Genomic DNA, 19,554 nt, shown 5'->3' with positions numbered 1-19,554 from the left:
CGTACTCTTTCAGTAGCTCAACCTATCGACACTGTCGCAAATTTAAATCCTTCTGTCTAGATATATATATTGAAGGCTCTTATGATCTGTGAAGATGTCAACATGAACGCCATACAAATAGTGTCTCCAGATCTTTAACGCATGCACAACTGCAGCAAAATCTAAATCATGGGTCGGATAGTTCTTCTCATGCTTCCTCAACTGCCTTGAAGCATATGCGATAACCTTACCATGTTGCATTAGAACACATCCCAACCCAACACCAAAAGCATCACAATACACCACATAGCCTTCTGAACCGTCTGGTAATGCAATAACTGGTGCTGATGTCAACCGATCCTTCAGCTCCTGGAAACTGTGCTCGAAAGCCTCAGTCCACTGGAACTTAGCTGCTTTTTGAGTCATCTTCGTTAATGGGACTGAAATTGAAGAAAATCCCTCTACAAACCTTCTGTAGTACCCAGCTAACCCTAAGAAACTACGAACCTCAGTCGGAGTCATGGGTCTGGGCCAAGTCTTTACGGCCTCAATCTTTTGTGTATCAACCGCAATGCCTGCATCTAATACAATATGGCCTAAGAAAGCTACAGAGTCTAACTAGAACTCACACTTATAAAACTCTGCATAAAGTTCTCAGTCTCGAAGAACTTGAAGAACTGCTCGCAGATGATTTGCATGCTCATCTTTTAAACGTGAATACACTAAAATATCATCAATAAATACAATCACAAACAAGTCTAGATACAGCTTGAATATACTATTCATCAGGTCCATGAACACTGCTGGGGCATTAGTTAATCCAGAAGACATTACCAAGAACTCAAAGTGTCCATATCTAGTTCTAAAAGTTGTCTTTGGAACGTGTTTCTCCCGAACACTTATCTGGTGGTACCCTGATCTTAAATCAATCTTTGACAAACACTTAGCACCTTGTAACTGATCAAACAAGTAGGAAGGGGATACTTATTCTTTATAGTTGCCTTATTCAGTTTTCAGTAATCGATAAACATTCTTAGTGAGCCATTTTTCTTCCTTATGAACAACACTGGTGCACCCTATGGTGAAGCACTAGGCCTAATAAAGCCTTTATCCAGCAAGTCTTTCAGCTGATCCTACAACTCCTTTAGCAACAGGAGCCATTCTATAAGGAGGGATAGATATGGGTTGTGTACTTGGTAGCATATCGATAGCAAAATCAATTTCCCATTCTAGAGGGATACCAGGGAGTTCGCCTGGAAATACATCTAGAAATTCAAAACTACTGAAATAGACTGAAGAGTCGGTGGTTCTGCATCTATATCATGAACGTGAACAAGATGATAAATACAACCCTTGGTAATCCTCCTCCTTGCCTTAAGATAGGAAATAAACCTACCTTTCGGCGTTGCTGTATCGCCTTTCCATTCTCGAACTGCCTCTCCTGTAAAGTGGAATCTAACAATCTTTGTCTGGCACTCAACATTAGCATAACAAGATGCTAACCAGTTCATACCCATAATGAGGTCAAAATCAACCATCTCTAATTCTACTAGGTCTATAGAGGTTTGACGGTCGATAATTTCTATCGTGCAACCTTGATAGACTCTCCTGGGAATAGTAGACTCACTAACTGGTGTAGATACAATAAAAGATCGATCTAATGACTCTGCTACTATACATAACCTCCCCGCAATAAATGGAGTAACATAAGACAAAGTAGATCCAGGATCTATCAAAGCATAAACACAGTGGGAGCAAACAATCAATGTATCTGTCATAACATCTGGTGATGACTCTGAGTTTTTTCGGCCGGTTAATAAATATGTACGATTTTGTCCACTACCAGAACTAGACGCTCCCTCTCTGACTCCGCCTCTACCCCTACGTGCTGATGTATGGGGTCCATGCCCTGTACACTGTGCTGATGAGAAGGAACGTACTGCTGACCTGGTCGACTAACCTGTACCACCCTGATCTATTGTAGGGAAGTTTCTCCACCCATGACCCTCCTGTCCACAAGAACAACAACTTGTGGAACCCTGTCTACACCTCCCGAAATGCATCCTACCGCAAGTAATGCAATGTGGCAGGGATGTCCTAACCTGGCCTAAACCCCTCTGTTGCTGCAAGCCTAATGCTCGTGAACCCTCACCTGAGCATGACTGTTCCTGATGTTCAAATCTACTACCCTGGAACTATTGTGGTGGAGGTCTAGGTGGCCTAATAAAATATCGGGGTTTGGGACCACCCTGAAAATCTCCCTGTGAACCAGCGGGCCTAGCCCTCTTCTGTCTCTCTCTCTATACCCTCTCACTCGTTTACTGTAGATGTCGGCGATCCAGTATGCCCTGTGCGAAGGCCTAAATCCGTGAGATATCCATATTATTATTTAGCGCAGCGGTAGAACAAGCCTCGATATAGTCTGAGTTAAGCCCTCCCACAAATCTACGTACACTGTCATGCATCGTATCAATAAATGCTGGTGAATATCTAGCCATTAAATCAAATCTCAGCCCGTACTCTCGGATACTCATGCCACCTTGTCGGAGGTTCATAAACTGGTGCACCCGGCCATCCCTAATCTCTCGAGGCAAAGAGTGATCTATAAAAGCTTCTTTAAGGCTATCCCATGTGGGTAGAGATGTATCTTCTCCCCTAGATCTCTCCCAACTTTCATACCACAATACTGCAACATCACGCAATCGAAATGCTGCTAACTCAACTGACTCAGTCGCTGAGGCATTCATGACTCTGAAGATCCTATGAAGCTGATAAACAAAGTGCTGAGGGTCTTCTCTGCGATTTGTCCCTATAAACTGTAGGGGATTCAAGGTAAGAAATTCATGAATTCTCGAACTTCCGGGCCCTTCAGAAGGTCCGGCAATATCTGGCGCAACTGGTTGACACTGTACAGCTACTAATTGTGCTAACTTATATACTGCACTCTTGAAATCCTGATCAGATGGAATAGGAGGAACTAGAGGTGGTACTGCTGGTGGAGCCGGAAGTCCTGTAGCCCTCGGAGGCTCCTGAAGTTGTGGAGAAGCTATAGGGGGCTGAGAAGATATCTCCCCCTAGGTCTCATAATGGGCCACCTCTACCTGTGGTACTTTGTCAGTACCCTCGCTTGCATTTGTATCTAGCCCCTGGCTAGTTGTGGTCTGTGTAGTGTTAGTCATCTCTATCTGCATACAAGTATAAATTATAACCAACAAACCTCAACCCTTAAGACACCGCTCTATAGCACGAGGCGAGCAAAGCAAGAATAGTCATTCTAACATGCCCTACAGCTTCTTGCTTATCGAATATGGTGCACAACACATTCATAAACAAGCTCTACTAGACATGGCTTCACAGACTCCCTATGATACAACGTTGCTCTGATACCAAGTTTTGTCATACCCCAAACTCGAGGGGTGCAACTAGCTCATAATGCCAAAACTCAGGCCCGAGCCGACCCTGCTGAACCATTTGCTACTAGCGCATGGCAGCCACACGCAATCAAGAAATCAAACAAGTATATCTCGGGTTAAAACTAAGTCATCGGCCGGCAAGGCCCCTGTCAACTAATATATAAAAGAAACAGCTAATCCCAGGAAATCATATAAATAAATAGTCAACTAGCACAGAAATCCTGATTGGGCCGTCGAGGCCACTATGATATCTATACCAAAACTAAAAGCAGGTATATATCAATACAATACATCAAACAGCTCACAAGTTTCCGCAAACCAACAACATAGGCCAACATGGCCATAACGTAGCTATAAACCCCACACACTTGTCTGCAAGCCTCTAAGAGTAGTAAAGATTGGTGGGACAGGGCCCCATCCTACCCATAAAGATATATACAACAAAAGGTAACAAACCTCCCAATTCTGGCAGCTCCGGAGGAAACGGGCTAGCCAACCAGATAAAAGTCAATCCTGCTGCTGAGAAGGTCTACTCAGTCGTCTGTCAGGACCTGTATGCATGAATGCAGTGCCCCCAAAGCCATGGGGCGTTAGTACAAAACAATTTACAGAGTATGAAAGACAATAGACTATAATAAGGTATACTGATATACTAGAAGAATCCAATAAATAAATCAAGGATAAGATAAGTGTACTGACCTGCTCCTAAATCTAAACTTATCAAAAATAATAAAATAACAACCTAACTAAGCCCCCATAAGCTCGGCAGGTACAAACAGCACACAAGACCACCTACTCGGGCCCCCATAAGCCCGGAAGGTGCCAATCAGCCTATATACCCCTATCAGTAGTCCCATAGCCCCGTAGGCAGTCACATAGCCCTCTTAGGCATTAATATAGCGTCGTAGGTAGAACATAGGTCTCTTAGGCATCAACGTAGCTTATATACAACTCATAGCCCTCTTAGGCAACAAAATGGCCCTGTAGGAAGCACATAGCCTTCTTAGGCGTGAATATAGCCCTGTAGGAAACTCATTGCCTATTAGGCATCCATATAGCCCTGTAGGCAGAACATAGCCCTTCTAGGCATAGATCTCATTCCTGCAGCTAACCATAATAGCCCCAACGGCAATAATAACAATTCAACCGCTAAAAGCGAGCAATTTAGTTATAAGCAACCTATACAAATAGCCTCTAAGTCGTGTCCAACATGGGGACGCTACTAACTGAATAAGAATACTGACAAGGGAGGATTATATCAACTCGAGTTACCAACAATCAACAATCATGGCTACAAGTATATCAAGGATAACAACCAAAATACATTGCATCTAAGCTTTAAGGAAACATGTCGTAAGTAGGGAATAGCCTTAACATACCTTTTTCGCTCAATTCACGTGGCCTAATGACTTTTACTCAATACTCCCTCGATACTGCAACAAGGTAGGACCATAATTAACACACAAAAATAAAACATACCATGACAATACGATAAAATATATGTATTTTCGTGGCAAATTGCTATTTGCTGCTTATAAAACCTAGAGTCGATGAAAGAAGGGTCTTACCTCGATCTTAAGGTCGTAATACGCTTCAAAACCTTAAAATATATCCAAACCCTTGCTGTCGCAACAGTAAAGTATGATATGCTACGCAATCGATAAAACAAATTATACCACGATGATGAGCTTAACACGTAGAACAACTTCCGTCAAGGACTTAAGTCGAGAAAATCTATATTTCACTTGATCCTAGAAATGGGTTTCTCTTATTTCTCTGTGTTTTTGCTTAAAAATGGTGAAAAAGGTTGAAGGAGAAGATATATGTGACATTCCACCGACTTAGGGCCCCATCTCACGTACTTTGCGCAGTCCCACAAAAATGTTAATATCTCTCTATTCTGAAGTTGTATGAACGAATGGTTTGATACGTTACAAACCAGACTCGTAGACCTTCGATTTCATAGCTCGCGGTGACCATAGCTCTTAATAGATTGGGAGAAAACGACCGAGACATTTGACTCAAATTTCAGACAAATCTTTAAAAAGGAATTTACAGTAACTTTCACCAACTTTTATTTTGTCACTTACCTAACTTCAAAACTTGAGATACCACACTTGAACACTTAAAATATCACATGACACATCATGTTTTTTAATTTATTACTCACCCTCCTTGTCTTTTCACGATGATACGAGTTAATTTAGACGTTTTTTTTTATAATTCGAGGTGTTACAGTCTTGCTAGGAGGAATGTTAACCCTCAAGATCAAGAGGTTCCCAATGCACCAGAAGTGCAACCACCTCGACGAGTCACCAATGCTGAGTTCAGGAATGTAATTCAAATGTTGACTCAAGGGGTGACAACATAGGTTGGTCCCCAAGGAGTCGGATATTAAGATGGGAATGATGCATCTAGAGTCTAAGAATTTATGAGAATGAGTCCTTTGGAGTTCACTAGGTCAAAGCTCAATGAGGATCCAAATTTTTTTTTTGGATAAACTTTAGAAGGTGTTTGAGGCCATGCATGTTGCTGATGAATTGAGCAGGTTGTCCATGGGAAGTACTACCCATAATGAAGAGGGTAAGAAATAATTGGCCAAAGATGTGCCCAGACTTGCAGGTTTGGGAGTCCATTAGTTAGATTACAATGAAGATGGAGTGGTGGTGATGAATGGGGTTGAATCTACGTGTGTCTGAAGTGAAGGAGAAACAAGACAGAAACCGTATTTTACTTGAGTTAAAGGCGAATGTTCATAAGCAAAATATGATGGATTTTGAACAAGGAGGAGAGGGTGTTTTGAGGTATCAAGGTAGATTGTGTGTACCAAAGGTGGATGGGCATCGAGATAAGATCATGACAGAGGCTCATATATAGTTCCAGATACTCTATCCATCCCGGTTCCATAAACATGTACCATGACTTGAGAGATGTCTATTTGTGGAGTAGTATAAAGAGATACATTACAAAGTTCGTTGCTAAGTGTCCAAATTGTAAACAAGTCAAGGTAAAACACTAAAAGCCCGATGGTGTGGCTCAGAACATAACTCTTCCGGAATGGAAGTGGGAGATGATTAACATGGATTTCATTACTGGCCTGTAGTGGTCTCGTAGGCAACATGATTCGATTTAGGTAATTATAGATCGAATGAATAAATCATCCCATTTCTTACTGGTAAAAACTACAAATTCAGATGAGGATTATGCTAGATTGTATATTCAAGGATAGTGAGACTTCATGGAGTTTGTATGTCTATCATCTTAAATATAGGTGCACAATTCACAGCTCAGTTTTGGAAGTATTTCCAGAAAGGTCAGGGTTCAAATGTGAAACTTAGACCACTTTCCATCCTCAAACTGATAGTCAAGCAGAGCACACAATTCAGAACATAGAAGACATGTTAAGGCGTGTGTCATAGACTTCGAAGGTAATTGGGATGATCACTTGCCTCTCATAGAGTTTGCGTATAATAACAATTATCACTCTAGTATCTAGATGGTTCCTTTTCAGGCTCTTTATAGGAGAAGATGTAGATTGCCTATTGCTTGGTTTGATGTTGGGGAAGCTGAGTTGATAGGGCCAAACTATGTTCATCAAGCCTATGGAGAAAGTGAATATCATTAAGGAAAGGCTGAAAATAGCGCAAAGTCGTTAGAAATCTTATACAAATATTAGAAGGAGAGACTTAAAATTTGAGGTTGATGGTTGGGTATACTTTAAGGTTTCACCTATGTATGGTTTTATGAGATTTTGGTAAGAAGGGGAAACTCAGTACCCGATACATTGGTCCTTATATGATATCCAAGAGGATTGGCAATGTAGCTTATGAGTTGTAGCTACCTTCTGAGATAGCAACAATTTATCCGGTGTTCCATGTATCCATGTTGAATAAGTGTTTGGGTGATCCTTCACACACAATACCTATTGAAAACATTGGTATCAAGGAAAACCTATCATATGAGGAAAAGTGTGTTTAGATTTTATATCGTCAGGTTCACAAGTTGAGGATCAAGGAGGTTGCATCAATCAATGTCTTATGAAGAAATCAACTTGTTGAGGAAGCTACGTGGAAGGCCAATGATGATATGAAGAAGAGATACCCATATTTCTTCCCTTCCAGAGAAATTCCAAACTAAGGTAATAATTTTGTTTCAAGTATTATTTAAGTTGCCACACTAATTTTATAATGATTGCTTGTTGTGTGCCTGACTGGGGTAGTAAGATGCTTTCTACCCTTGTTTTTCTTAGTGTGATCTCATTCGAGTACGAATGTTCTCAAGGAGGAGATATTGTAACACCTTGAACTTCAGTCAGTTTTTTGTTTTGGGTCAACTTTGAGCGACCTTAACTTTTAGCACATATTACATTAGAGGGCCCATGAGCTATCAAATTAAAGGTGTTTGAGTCCTCTTTCAAACGCAACCAAGTTTGCTAAATTTCGAGCTTTGAATAAAAAGTTATGGCTTTTTGAGTGAAGCCTCTCTAGTTAAGGCCTTTTGTCCATGGAGAAAGGGGTATTTTGGTCTTTTTCTTTGCCCCACACAACTTAGCCACATTTTTTCTTACACAATTTAGAGTTCTAATTAGACAGAAAGTTTTTTTAGACATTCCTAAACACATAGAATTCAGCGCAATGTTTCAAGAAAAGCAAAGGAAGGTTTTCAAGCGTTCTTTCAAGGGTTGAGGATTTTCACCAAGAACAATCGTTCTTTCTAGGTATGTGAGGTTTCCCATACTTATGGACTTATTCTTCCTCACGTAATTCTTTCAATAATTTGTCCATGAAATCGCTTATGTACAGATTCTTGAAGAGTTCTTGAGTTTTGGCCCATTCTTTAATAATAGAGGTTTTGAGTTCTTGAGGTGAGGGTCTTGCGAATGAGTGGTTTTTCTTGATAGAATTTGAGTGAGATTTCAATGAATTTATGTTGGGCTTATGAATCAAAGAGATTTTATAAGAAACCAATCGATTCTAGATGAGTTAGAACCCGAAATTCAACACTAAAATTTGTCGGATTTCTGGGTTCGGGGTGGGGAAATGCACCCCCTAGAGCACCAAGAGGGCTGGCTACAAATTACTCCTAGTACTTTTGGGCCTGGCGCAATGTGCCATTGATGTGCCAGGGTTGCCTGCCCTTTTCCTCTTCTATTCTTCGTCCCATATGTGTTTCTTCGAATCGTGTCTTCGCCCTCTTCTTTATATTAACTCTTAAAGTCTTCATTAAACCTTATGAGATCCTACATATCTTACTAACATGTCTTCATTTACATTTTATATTAACGTAATATTAGAGGAAATTTTAAAGGTTCTATTTTATAAACACTTGAGAGTGCCAAATGTTACTTATATATATGTGTGTGTGTGTGTTTATATGTACCTATGTTGATTATTGGACTTGAAAGATAAGTTCATAAGTGCATGTTTTTTGAGGAATGTAAACATGTCTAATTTTTTAAAAGTATTTCAATAAAGAAAGATGTCCATTCTTTTAAATAGGTCAATTGAGCATAAACTTATATCAATTATTTTGGGAGTAGTATCGAGCATTGAAATGCTAGCGTACGATAGGATAGCATTAATTCTTCATGCGACTCCTCACTGCCTCTGAGGAGGCCTATTAGACGGATCCATAGTCACAATATCATCCTATACCCCGACAAAGTATAGGATCGCCCTTGCAACGTGGGAAAAATATTGTATCATTGCTAGGCTTATGGTAATGGTTGTCGGTTAGAGAAACTCCCCACAAAGCAAACAATATCATTTTCATGTTGCTTTAATTGTATATCTTATTGTAAAGCTTAAATAGTTTTCATTTCGTATTCATGTATTGATCCAATTATGTTTCTTTTAGTCATTCAAGCGCGTTAATTATTTATTCTAACCTTATCACTTTACACTACTTTCAATGTAGTCACGTCATTCGACCTGCATCATTTCGTGATGCAGATTGAGGTGCTCAGGATCATCAAAGGCATTTCGTTGAGATCACTATTCACTCACAGCCAGTTTCGGTGAGGCCTCCTTGCTTCCGGGAGACTCTATTTTCATTCAACTTATTAGTATTGGAGATGTTGTGGGTCTTGTCCCGACACCTATCTTATATTGTTAGAGACTTCATAGAAAGACAAAATGAGATGCTTCAATTGTTTTCTCACGATGATTTATTTAACCTATGATTCATGTTAAATATTTGTAAGATAGTATTTTCAAACTCTCTTAAATGTCTAAGTGTTCCCCTATTTTAAGCTGTATTTTTTAGTTTCATGCAAGTCATGTTTCTAAGCCAGGGGTTCGCTTGGGGATCATAAATGGTTTTTGAGTGCCAGTTATGTCCAACGTGTAGGCCCAGGTCATGACAGGATGAAATAGAATAAGGACTAAGACATGAGGAAGGACCACGAGGAACTAAATACCTGAAGGTAGAGTAGGATCGGAGGAAAAGAGATGGGTATAACGGGATATTATATCGGCCTCGGCATCCCAAGTAGCACCCTCAACTCTTTGACTTATCGACAACACTTTATGGACGCAACTTCCTTATTCCTCAACTTTATAACTTTATGGTCAAAAATTTCAATCGGAATTTCTTCATAAGAAAGATGATCCTTTATACCAAGACTCTCCAAAGGTACAATAGACGTTGGATCACCAAAAATTTCTTCAGAAAGGATACATGGAAAATCGGATACACTGATGCTAAGTCATAGGCAATTCAAGTTCATAAGCGACTTTACCAATATGCATCAAAATGTGATATGGGCCTACATATCAGGGAGTAAGCTTCCCTTTCTTTCAAAATCTCATTACACCTTTCATGAGTGAAATTTTCAAGTAGACCCAATCATCAACATCAAATTATACATATCCTATTCTAATATCATCATTGGATTTTTGTTAAGTTTGAGCCATTTTCAACTTTTCTCAAAGATGCCGAACTTTCTGTGTATCCTCATGTACCAACTCGATACCTATCAAAGAAACCTCACTGACTTCAAATGTCACGACCCAAGCCTAGGGCCTAGACGTGACCGGCAAATGGGGAACCCGAAGGAACCCCAAACAAGCCTCATAGCGTATCATTACACATCCTTGGTCGCGGAAGCAATTAAAATGACCATAAGCAATAAGTATGATCAAAGAGGGAAATCGGGACTAAGGGAGCAAAAAAAAGAAGAAGAAATGATACATAAATATCATAGATAAGTCAAACTCAAGCATAATACACAACTTGTCCAACACCACCTCTAAACATAGGTACTTTAGCGGGGGCCAAGACAACCAACTAGGCTCACCCTCATAGTCAAAACATAACTAAAAGGAAAAGTCTTATACATAGCAAAAGATCATAAGCAACGTCCCCGAAATGGAGGACTCACCAATAACCTTGATGGAAAATCGTATTAGCCACGCGGAGGACGAGGGTCAAGCGGTGCTCCGGTCCCTACATGGTGACATCATGTAGGCATAGAGTATGCGTTAGTACGTTTGAATGTACTAAGTATATGGGATGCAATGCAATGCAACAAGGGATGGACATCATAGACAAAATGCATAATCGTACCCGATAGTTAGCATATTAATGAGATGATATGTATAATGATGCTTATATAAAAATCATATTTAGTGGGACATAGTACATATGTGGTGAGTGACCATCAATATAGTATTTCCAAGGCCTACCACCCCCTTGGAGAGGCGAAAGAGGTACAAACCCCTCAATGTGGTTACCCGGGCCTACCACCCCCCGAGCTAGGGACCAAGGTACAAACCCCTCGATATGGTTATACGGGCCTACTACCCCCCGTACTAGGCAACCAAGGTACCAACCCCTTGATACGGTTATACGGGCCTACTACCCCCCGTACTAGGCAACCAAGGTACCAACCCCTTGATACGGTTACCCGGGCCTACAACCCCCCGAGCTAGGCTTGGTCGACTCACACACTATATAGAGAAAATCATATACATGTATCCATTTCATCATCATTTCAATACTTATATAATCATCCGACTCATAGGACGTACATTGGACCTTCCATTTCATAAGAATTCTATAAATGGCATTTTATCAAACATATGGTGGGCTACTTGTTCATGTAAATAAAATCATGTGTTTCAAGAGTACTAAGTCCAACCAATTTCAAAATCCATATAAAACAGCCCACCAACAACATACATATATATATACATATATAACAACCTTCATAATTTGATCATGGAGGCATGAAAACCATAAACATCATATAATCATTCCATTTCATGATAATATACAAAAATAGACCATAATAGGATGTGTAGTAATAATTCCATAATTCAAGAGTTCATAAATGATCATAAGGACCCATAAACTTGAAGTAAAATAGAGGATAAATGGTTGGACTTGTGGAAAGGAAGGTTTCCACAATCAACCCACATACCTCAACTTTGGAGAATTCTTGATGAAGATTGGAATGGAGAATTGCTTGAGATTGAATCTTGAATCCGGAATTAAAGCTTGGGATCCTTGAATTTGGTTGATGATCTTGGTGGAATTTTTGGAGAGGGTTTAGAGAGAGTTTTTGGATGTTTTGAAGTTAAATGACTAAGTATGGATATGTCCCCTTTTTATAAAAAAACGTCCCAACACTTAGAAAAAAAATTGAGGCGGGTGAACAGTGTTTTCGGCTACTGGAATTTGCATTTTCTGCCGGACAGGTTTTACGAAAATGGTCATAACTCCTTCATCCTAACTCGGAATGAGGTGAAACAAATTGCGTTGGAAAGCTAACTCACAGAGCTTTAATTTTGATAGTTTGAGCTCCTTCCAGTTCCTTGTGTGCTGAGAGATATGCCCCTTTAAAGTTGACCCTCAAAATCGCATTTTTTGCGATTTTCGAATTTTGATACGGTTGTTCTAAAATTCGGGTTAGACTCATTTCCCACTCAATTTGACCCCCTGAATAAGAATATGAAGTCGAATTTCCGAAATGATGCACGGATTTTGAGATATATGGAAATTACAATTTTAGGTGTTTTCGAAGCACATTTTCGGGCATTTTTGGGGTCGTTTCAATATCTCCCCCTTGGGAACATTCGTCCCCGAATGTCAAAGAAACGTACATGAGAAACACAAACATGGCAAATTCAGCCCACATAGGGATGCAACAATGCACTTACACCTCATTTCAAAAACTTCAACATAGTTGTAAAACCACAATGAACTTGTTAACTTAAACATGAATGTATGCAATGACATGGTGGCTGAACTTAAGACCTGAGATTTTATAAAGGGTTTAGATCAATACCTTAAGCTTGAGTGGAGTGGAAAAGATAAGGATATCGCCTTTGCATGTCCGCTTCGGCCTCCCAAGTCGCACTTTCAACTTGTTGATTTCTCCAAAGGACCTTAACGGAAGCCACATCTTTGTTTCTCAACCTCTTCACTTGTCTATCTAAAATCTGGACCGGAACCTCTTCATAGGTCAAATTATCTTCAACAACACCCACAACATCAAGAGGCACAATGGCATTCGGATCACCCACACACTTCCTCAACATAGACACATGAAATACCGGATGAACCAAATCCATTTCGCTAGGCAATTCCAACTCATAAGCTACCTTGCCAATTCTCCTCATCACCTTATAAGGACCCACGTATCTTGGGCTCAACTTGCCCTTCTTACCAAAACGAACCACACCCTTCATGGGTGACACCTTCAAATAGACCCAATCACCAACTTGGAATTCAAGAGCCCTTCTCCTCACATCGGCATAGGACTTTTGGCGACTTTGGGCCGTCTTCAACCTTTCTCTAATCATCCTAACCTTCTCAAGAGCCTCCATAACTAGATCTGGTCCTAACAAGGCCACCTCACCAACCTCAAACCACCCAACCGGTGATCTACAACGCCTCCCATAGAGAGCCTCAAAAGGAGCCATACCGATGCTAGAATGATAGCTATTGTTATAGGCAAACTCAATCAATGGAAGATGATCATCCCAACTACCCTTAAGCTCCAATACACAAGCCCTAAGCATATCCTCAAGTGTTTGGATAGTCCTTTCGGCTTGTCCATCCGTTTGCGGGTGAAAGGCCGTAGTAAGCTTAACTCTCGTACCTAGACCCCTTTGAAAGGACTTCCAAAAGTGTGAAGTAAATTGAGTACCACGGTCCGATATGATGGATAGAGGAATCCCATGCAACCTTACCAAGTCATGAATATATAACCTTGCATAATCTTCCGCCCCATATGTTGTCTTTACCGGTAGAAAATGAGCCGATTTTGTCATCCTATCAACCACCACCCAAATAGAATCAAAACCTTTTCTAGTCTTGGGTAAACCAACTACAAAATCCATATTAATTTCTTCCCACTTCCAAGTAGGAATCTCTATGTCTTGGGTTAGACCACCCGGCCTTTGATGTTCGGCCTTGACTTGTTGACAACTATGACAACCGGAGACGAATTTGGCAATGTCCTTCTTCATGCCTCCCCACCAATACACATCCCTCAAATCTCTATACATTTTGGTGGAACCGGGGTGAATGGAGTAGGAAGAATTATGAGCCTCCTCAAGAATTTTCTCCCTCAAACCATCAACACAAGGCACACACAACCTACCTTGGTACCTAAGGGCACCATCTCCCCCTTGGGAGAAAACTTCCACCTTGCCCTCTTTCACCAAGGCCTTCAATTCTAACAAGGAAGAGTCAAGATCTTGTTTTGCTATCACCTCATCAACCAAGGAAGACCTAGCACCATCAACAACGACCACACCACCATTACCAACCTCTTCCAACCTAACCCCCAACCTAGCCAACCGATGCACCTCCCTAGCCATTTCCCTATCACCAATATCAACATGAGCTAGGCTACCCATAGACACCCTACTCAAAGCATCCGCCACCACATTAGCTTTACCGGGATGATAATGCACACTCATATCATAATCTTTAAGAAATTCTAGCCACCTTCTTTGTCTCAAGTTGAGATCTTTTTGGGTGAAGACATATTGGAGGCTCTTATGATCGGTGAACACATCAACATGTACCCCATACAAGTAATGACGCCAAATCTTTAAAGCAAACACCACCGCGGCTAATTCAAGATCATGCGTAGGATAGTTCTTTTCATGCACTTTGAGTTGTCTAGAAGCATAGGCTATCACCTTACCATTTTGCATTAGGACACAACCCAAGCCAACTCTAGAAGCATCACAATACACAACAAATCCCTCAAGCCCATCCGGTAGTGACAATATAGGAGCGGACACAAGTTTATCTTTCAAGGTTTGAAAACTCCTTTCGCACTCGTCGGTCCACTCAAACTTAGCCTTCTTTTGTGTCAACTTAGTCATGGGAGAAGCAATAGAAGAAAACCCATTCACAAATCTCCGGTAGTAACCCGCTAAGCCCAAGAAGCTCCTAATATCCGACGGGGTCAATGGCCTAGGCCAATTTCTAATCACATCGGTCTTCTTAGGGTCTACCTTAATACCATCCCCCGACACCACATGACCTAGGAAGGCAACCTCCCTCAACCAAAATTCACACTTTTCATACTTGGCATACAACTTCTCCTCTCTCAATCTTTGCAACACAACCCTCAAGTGACCCATATGTTCTTCCTCGCTATGCGAATAGATTAAAATATCATCAATGAAGACCACAACAAAGGAATCAAGGTAGGGTTTAAAGACCCTATTCATTAGGTCCATGAAGATAGCCGGTGCATTGGTCAACCCAAAGGACATGACCACAAATTCATAATGCCCATACCTAGTCCGGAAGGCTGTCTTGGGAATGTCACACTCCCTCACCTTCACTTGATGATACCCGGACCGAAGATCAATCTTAGAGAAGTGGCTAGCCCCTTGCAATTGGTCGAACAAGTCATCAATCCTAGGAAGAGGATATTTATTCTTGACGGTGACCCTATTGAGTTGCCGGTAATCAATACACATCCTAAGGGACCCATCTTTCTTCTTCACAAACAACACCGGTGCACCCCATGGTGATTGGCTAGGCCTAATAAAACCCTTCTCCAACAAGTCCTTCAATTGTTCCTTCAACTCCTTTAACTCCGCCGGGGCCATACGGTAAGGGGGAATAGAAATGGGTTGAGTATCGGGGAGGAGGTCTATGCCAAAATCTATTTCCCTTTCGGGAGGAACACCGGGAAGGTCATTAGGAAAGACATCAAGGAATTCATTTACGATCGGAACCGACTCTATAGGAAGGGTTTTGGACTCCACATCCTTAACCCTCACAAGGTGATAGAGACACCCCTTAGAGATCAACTTACGGGCTTTAATGCAAGAGATGAACCTACCCTTGACTACCACATTTTGGCTTTCCCACTCAAGAATGGGTTCACTTGGGAATTGGAACTTGACTCTACGGGTTCTACAATCAATGGAAGCATAGTATGCATGCAACCAATCCATCCCAAGAACAACATCAAAATCGACCATGTTCAACTCAACAAGATCACAAGGCAATATTTTATGCAAGATGCAAATAGGACAATTTCTATAGACCTTCCTAGCAACAATATATGCACCAATAGGAGTAGACACCTTATATGACTCACGCAACAATTCGGGCTCAACATGAAACTTTTTGGCAACAAAGGGGGTGACAAAAGAAAGAGAGGCACCCGGATCAATTAATGCATATACATCAAAGTCAAAGATTTTCAACATACCGGTAACGACATCGGGGACTTCATCGACCCCTTGCCTCCCATGCAAAGCATAAAATCGATTGTGCCTTGGGGCACCATCTTGTCGGCCCCCTCTCCCCAAAGGAACCGCATTGGCACCTTGTGGACGGACCTCCTTACCCTTGTTGCGATTTCGAGGACAATCCATTGCCTTGTGCCCCATTTCCCCACAACTATAGCAAGCACCGGTATTTCTCAAGCACGGGCCACCATGGCCCTTACCACACTTCGGACATACATCAATAGGACCCATACCACCAACACCTTGGGCCCTTGGAACATCATTGGCAAACCCCTTATGGGGCGCATGAGAAGACCCTTGGCCTTGATGAAACCGGCCTCCCCTTCGACTTTGGAACTTGCCCTCAAAACGGGCCCTCTTGGCCTCATGACCCCTCCTCTTCCTCAACTTCTCTTCCTCCATTTGTTCGGCATAGACCATCAAGCGGGACAAGTCCATGTCACTAATCAACATTGCGGACCGGCATTCTTCACTCACTAGGTCGGACACACCCATCACGAATTTGTTCATTCTAGATCGTGAGTCGGCAACCAAGTGTGGAGCATATCTTGAAAGTTGGTTAAACTTGAGGGCATACTCCCTCACACTCATAGACCCTTGTTTTAAATTCATGAACTCCACCAATTTGGCTTCCCTAAGTTCAAGAGGAAAGAATCGATTAAGGAAAGCCGTTTTGAACTCTTCCCAAGGCACCACATAGTTTGCCCCCTTCTCTTCCTTCCATTGGTTGTACCATATTTGGGCCACCCCTTTTAGTTGGTAGGCCGCCAACTCCGCCTTATCTTCTGACCTCATGCCCATGATAGCTAATATCTTGTGGACTTCATCAATGAACTCTTGAGGGTCTTCATCTAACTTAGACCCATAGAATTCCGGGGGATTCATCCGCACGAAGTCTCTCACCCGAGATGCCGGGGTAGGAGCCTGAGGAGCTTGGGCCCCGTGGTTGGCTTGATTAGCCATAGCTTGAGCAAATAAAGTAAGGGCATCCCGAAGATCCCCATTGGTCGGTTGTTCCTCGGGTGCGCGGGCTCGTCTTCCTCTTGTATTAGGCATGATCTAGCATAGCAAAGAGCAACCGTTAGGGAAGAACTTGATTCAACTCTATAGCACGACTTAGAACAAGGAGAAGGGAAACATTTCCTAAAACGTCTCATAGCCTCCTACTCATAGTTGTGGTGCACAACACAACCATGAATCGGACTCTAATCAACGCGGTGGGTTGGACTCCGAGGATCTATCAACCTAGTGCTCTGATACCAAGTTTGTCACGACCCAAGCCTAGGGCCTAGACGTGACCGGCGAATGGGGAACCCGAAGGAACCCCAAACAAGCCTCATAGCGTATCATTACACATCCTTGGTCGCGGAAGCAATTAAAATGACCATAAGCAATAAGCATAATCAAAGGGGGAAATCGGGACTAAGGGAGCAAGAGAAAAAAAAAAGAAATGGTACATAAATACCATAGATGAGTCAAGCTCAAGCATAATACACAACTTGTCCAACACCACCTCTAAACATGAGTACTTAGCGGGGGCCAAGACAAACTACCGGGCTCACCCTCATAGTCAAAACATAACTAAAAAGAAAAGTCTTATACATAGCAAAAGATCATGAGCAACGTCCCCGGAATGGAGGACTCACCAATAACCTTGATAGGAAATCGTATTAGCCACGCGGAGGAGGATGGTCAAGCGGTGCTCCGGTCCCTACATGGTGACATCATGTAGGCATAGAGTATGCGTTAGTACGTTTGAATGTACTAAGTATGTGGGATGCAATGCAATGCTACAATAGATGGACATCATAGGAAAAATGCATAATCATACCCGATAGATAGCACATTAGAGAAATGATATGTATAATGATGCTTACATAAAAATCATATTTAGTGGGACGTAGTACATGTGTGGTGAGTGACCATCAATATAGTATTTCCAAGGCCTACCACCCCCTTGGAGAGGCGAAAGAGGTACAAACCCCTCAATGTGGTTACCCGGGCCTACCACCCCCCGAGCTAGGGACCAAGGTACAAACCCCTCGATGTGGTTATACGGGCCTACTACCCCCCGTACTAGGCAACCAAGGTACAAACCCCTCGATACGGTTATACGGGCCTACTACCCCCCGTACTAGGCAACCAAGGTACCAACCCCTCGATACGGTTATACGGGCCTACTACCCCCCGTACTAGGCAACCAAGGTACCAACCCCTCGATACGGTTATACGGGCCTACTACCCCCCGTACTAGGCAACCAAGGTACCAACCCCTTGATACGGTTACCCGGGCCTACAACCCCCCGAGCTAGGCTTGGTCGACTCACACACTATATAGAGAAAATCATATACATGTATCCATTTCATCATCATTTCAATACTTATATAATCATCCGACTCATAGGACGTACATTGGACCTTCCATTTCATAAGAATTCTATAAATGGCATTTTATCAAACATATGGTGGGCTACTTGTTCATGTAAATAAAATCATGTGTTTCAAGAGTACTAAGTCCAACCAATTTCAAAATCCATATAAAACAGCCCACCAACAACATACATATATATATACATATATAACAACCTTCATAATTTGATCATGGAGGCATGAAAACCATAAACATCATATAATCATTCCATTTCATGATAATATACAAAAATAGACCATAATAGGATGTGTAGTAATAATTCCATAATTCAAGAGTTCATAAATGATCATAAGGACCCATAAACTTGAAGTAAAATAGAGGATAAATGGTTGGACTTGTGGAAAGGAAGGTTTCCACAATCAACCCACATACCTCAACTTTGGAGAATTCTTGATGAAGATTGGAATGGAGAATTGCTTGAGATTGAATCTTGAATCCGGAATTAAAGCTTTGGATCCTTGAATTTGGTTGATGATCTTGGTGGAATTTTGGAGAGGGTTTAGAGAGGATTTTTGGATGTTTGAGAAATGTTTTAGAGACTTGGAATGAACTAATGATATATAGGGAATATCATATGCCCTTTGGAAAAAAATTGTCCAACACTTAGAAAAAATAATGGGGCGGGTGAACAGTGTTTCGGCTTACTGGAAATGGCACTTTTCTGCCGGCGAGGTTTTACGAAAATGGTTATAACTCCTTCATCCTAACTCGGAATGAGGCGAAACAAATTGCGTTGGAAAGCTAACTCACAAAGCTTTAATTTTGATAGTTTGAGCTCCTTCTAGTTCCTTGTGTGCTGAGGGATATGCCCCTTTAAAGTTGACCCTCAAAATCGCATTTTTTGCGATTTTCGAATTTTGATACGGTTGTTCTAAAATTCGGGTTAGACCCATTTCCCACTCAATTTGACCCCCTGAATAAGAATATGAAGTCGAATTTCCGAAATGATGCACGGATTTTGAGATATATGGAAATTACAATTTTAGGTGTTTCCGAA

General features: G+C 41.5%; 1 protein-coding gene across 3 annotated transcripts in view; it reads right to left on the bottom strand.

Annotated features, from left to right (window-relative positions):
- Positions 1-19,554, bottom strand: part of LOC125876728 (uncharacterized) — an 854,340-nt gene that overhangs the window by 189,444 nt on the left and 645,342 nt on the right. The gene's annotated exons all lie outside the window — the stretch shown is intronic.

This window comes from Solanum stenotomum, chromosome 9, assembly GCF_019186545.1.
Source record: "Solanum stenotomum isolate F172 chromosome 9, ASM1918654v1, whole genome shotgun sequence".
In the NCBI taxonomy this organism is placed as follows: Eukaryota; Viridiplantae; Streptophyta; class Magnoliopsida; order Solanales; family Solanaceae; genus Solanum; species Solanum stenotomum.
Note: the sequence above shows the minus strand (reverse complement) of the source record. Positions and strands in the feature narration are given on the sequence as shown.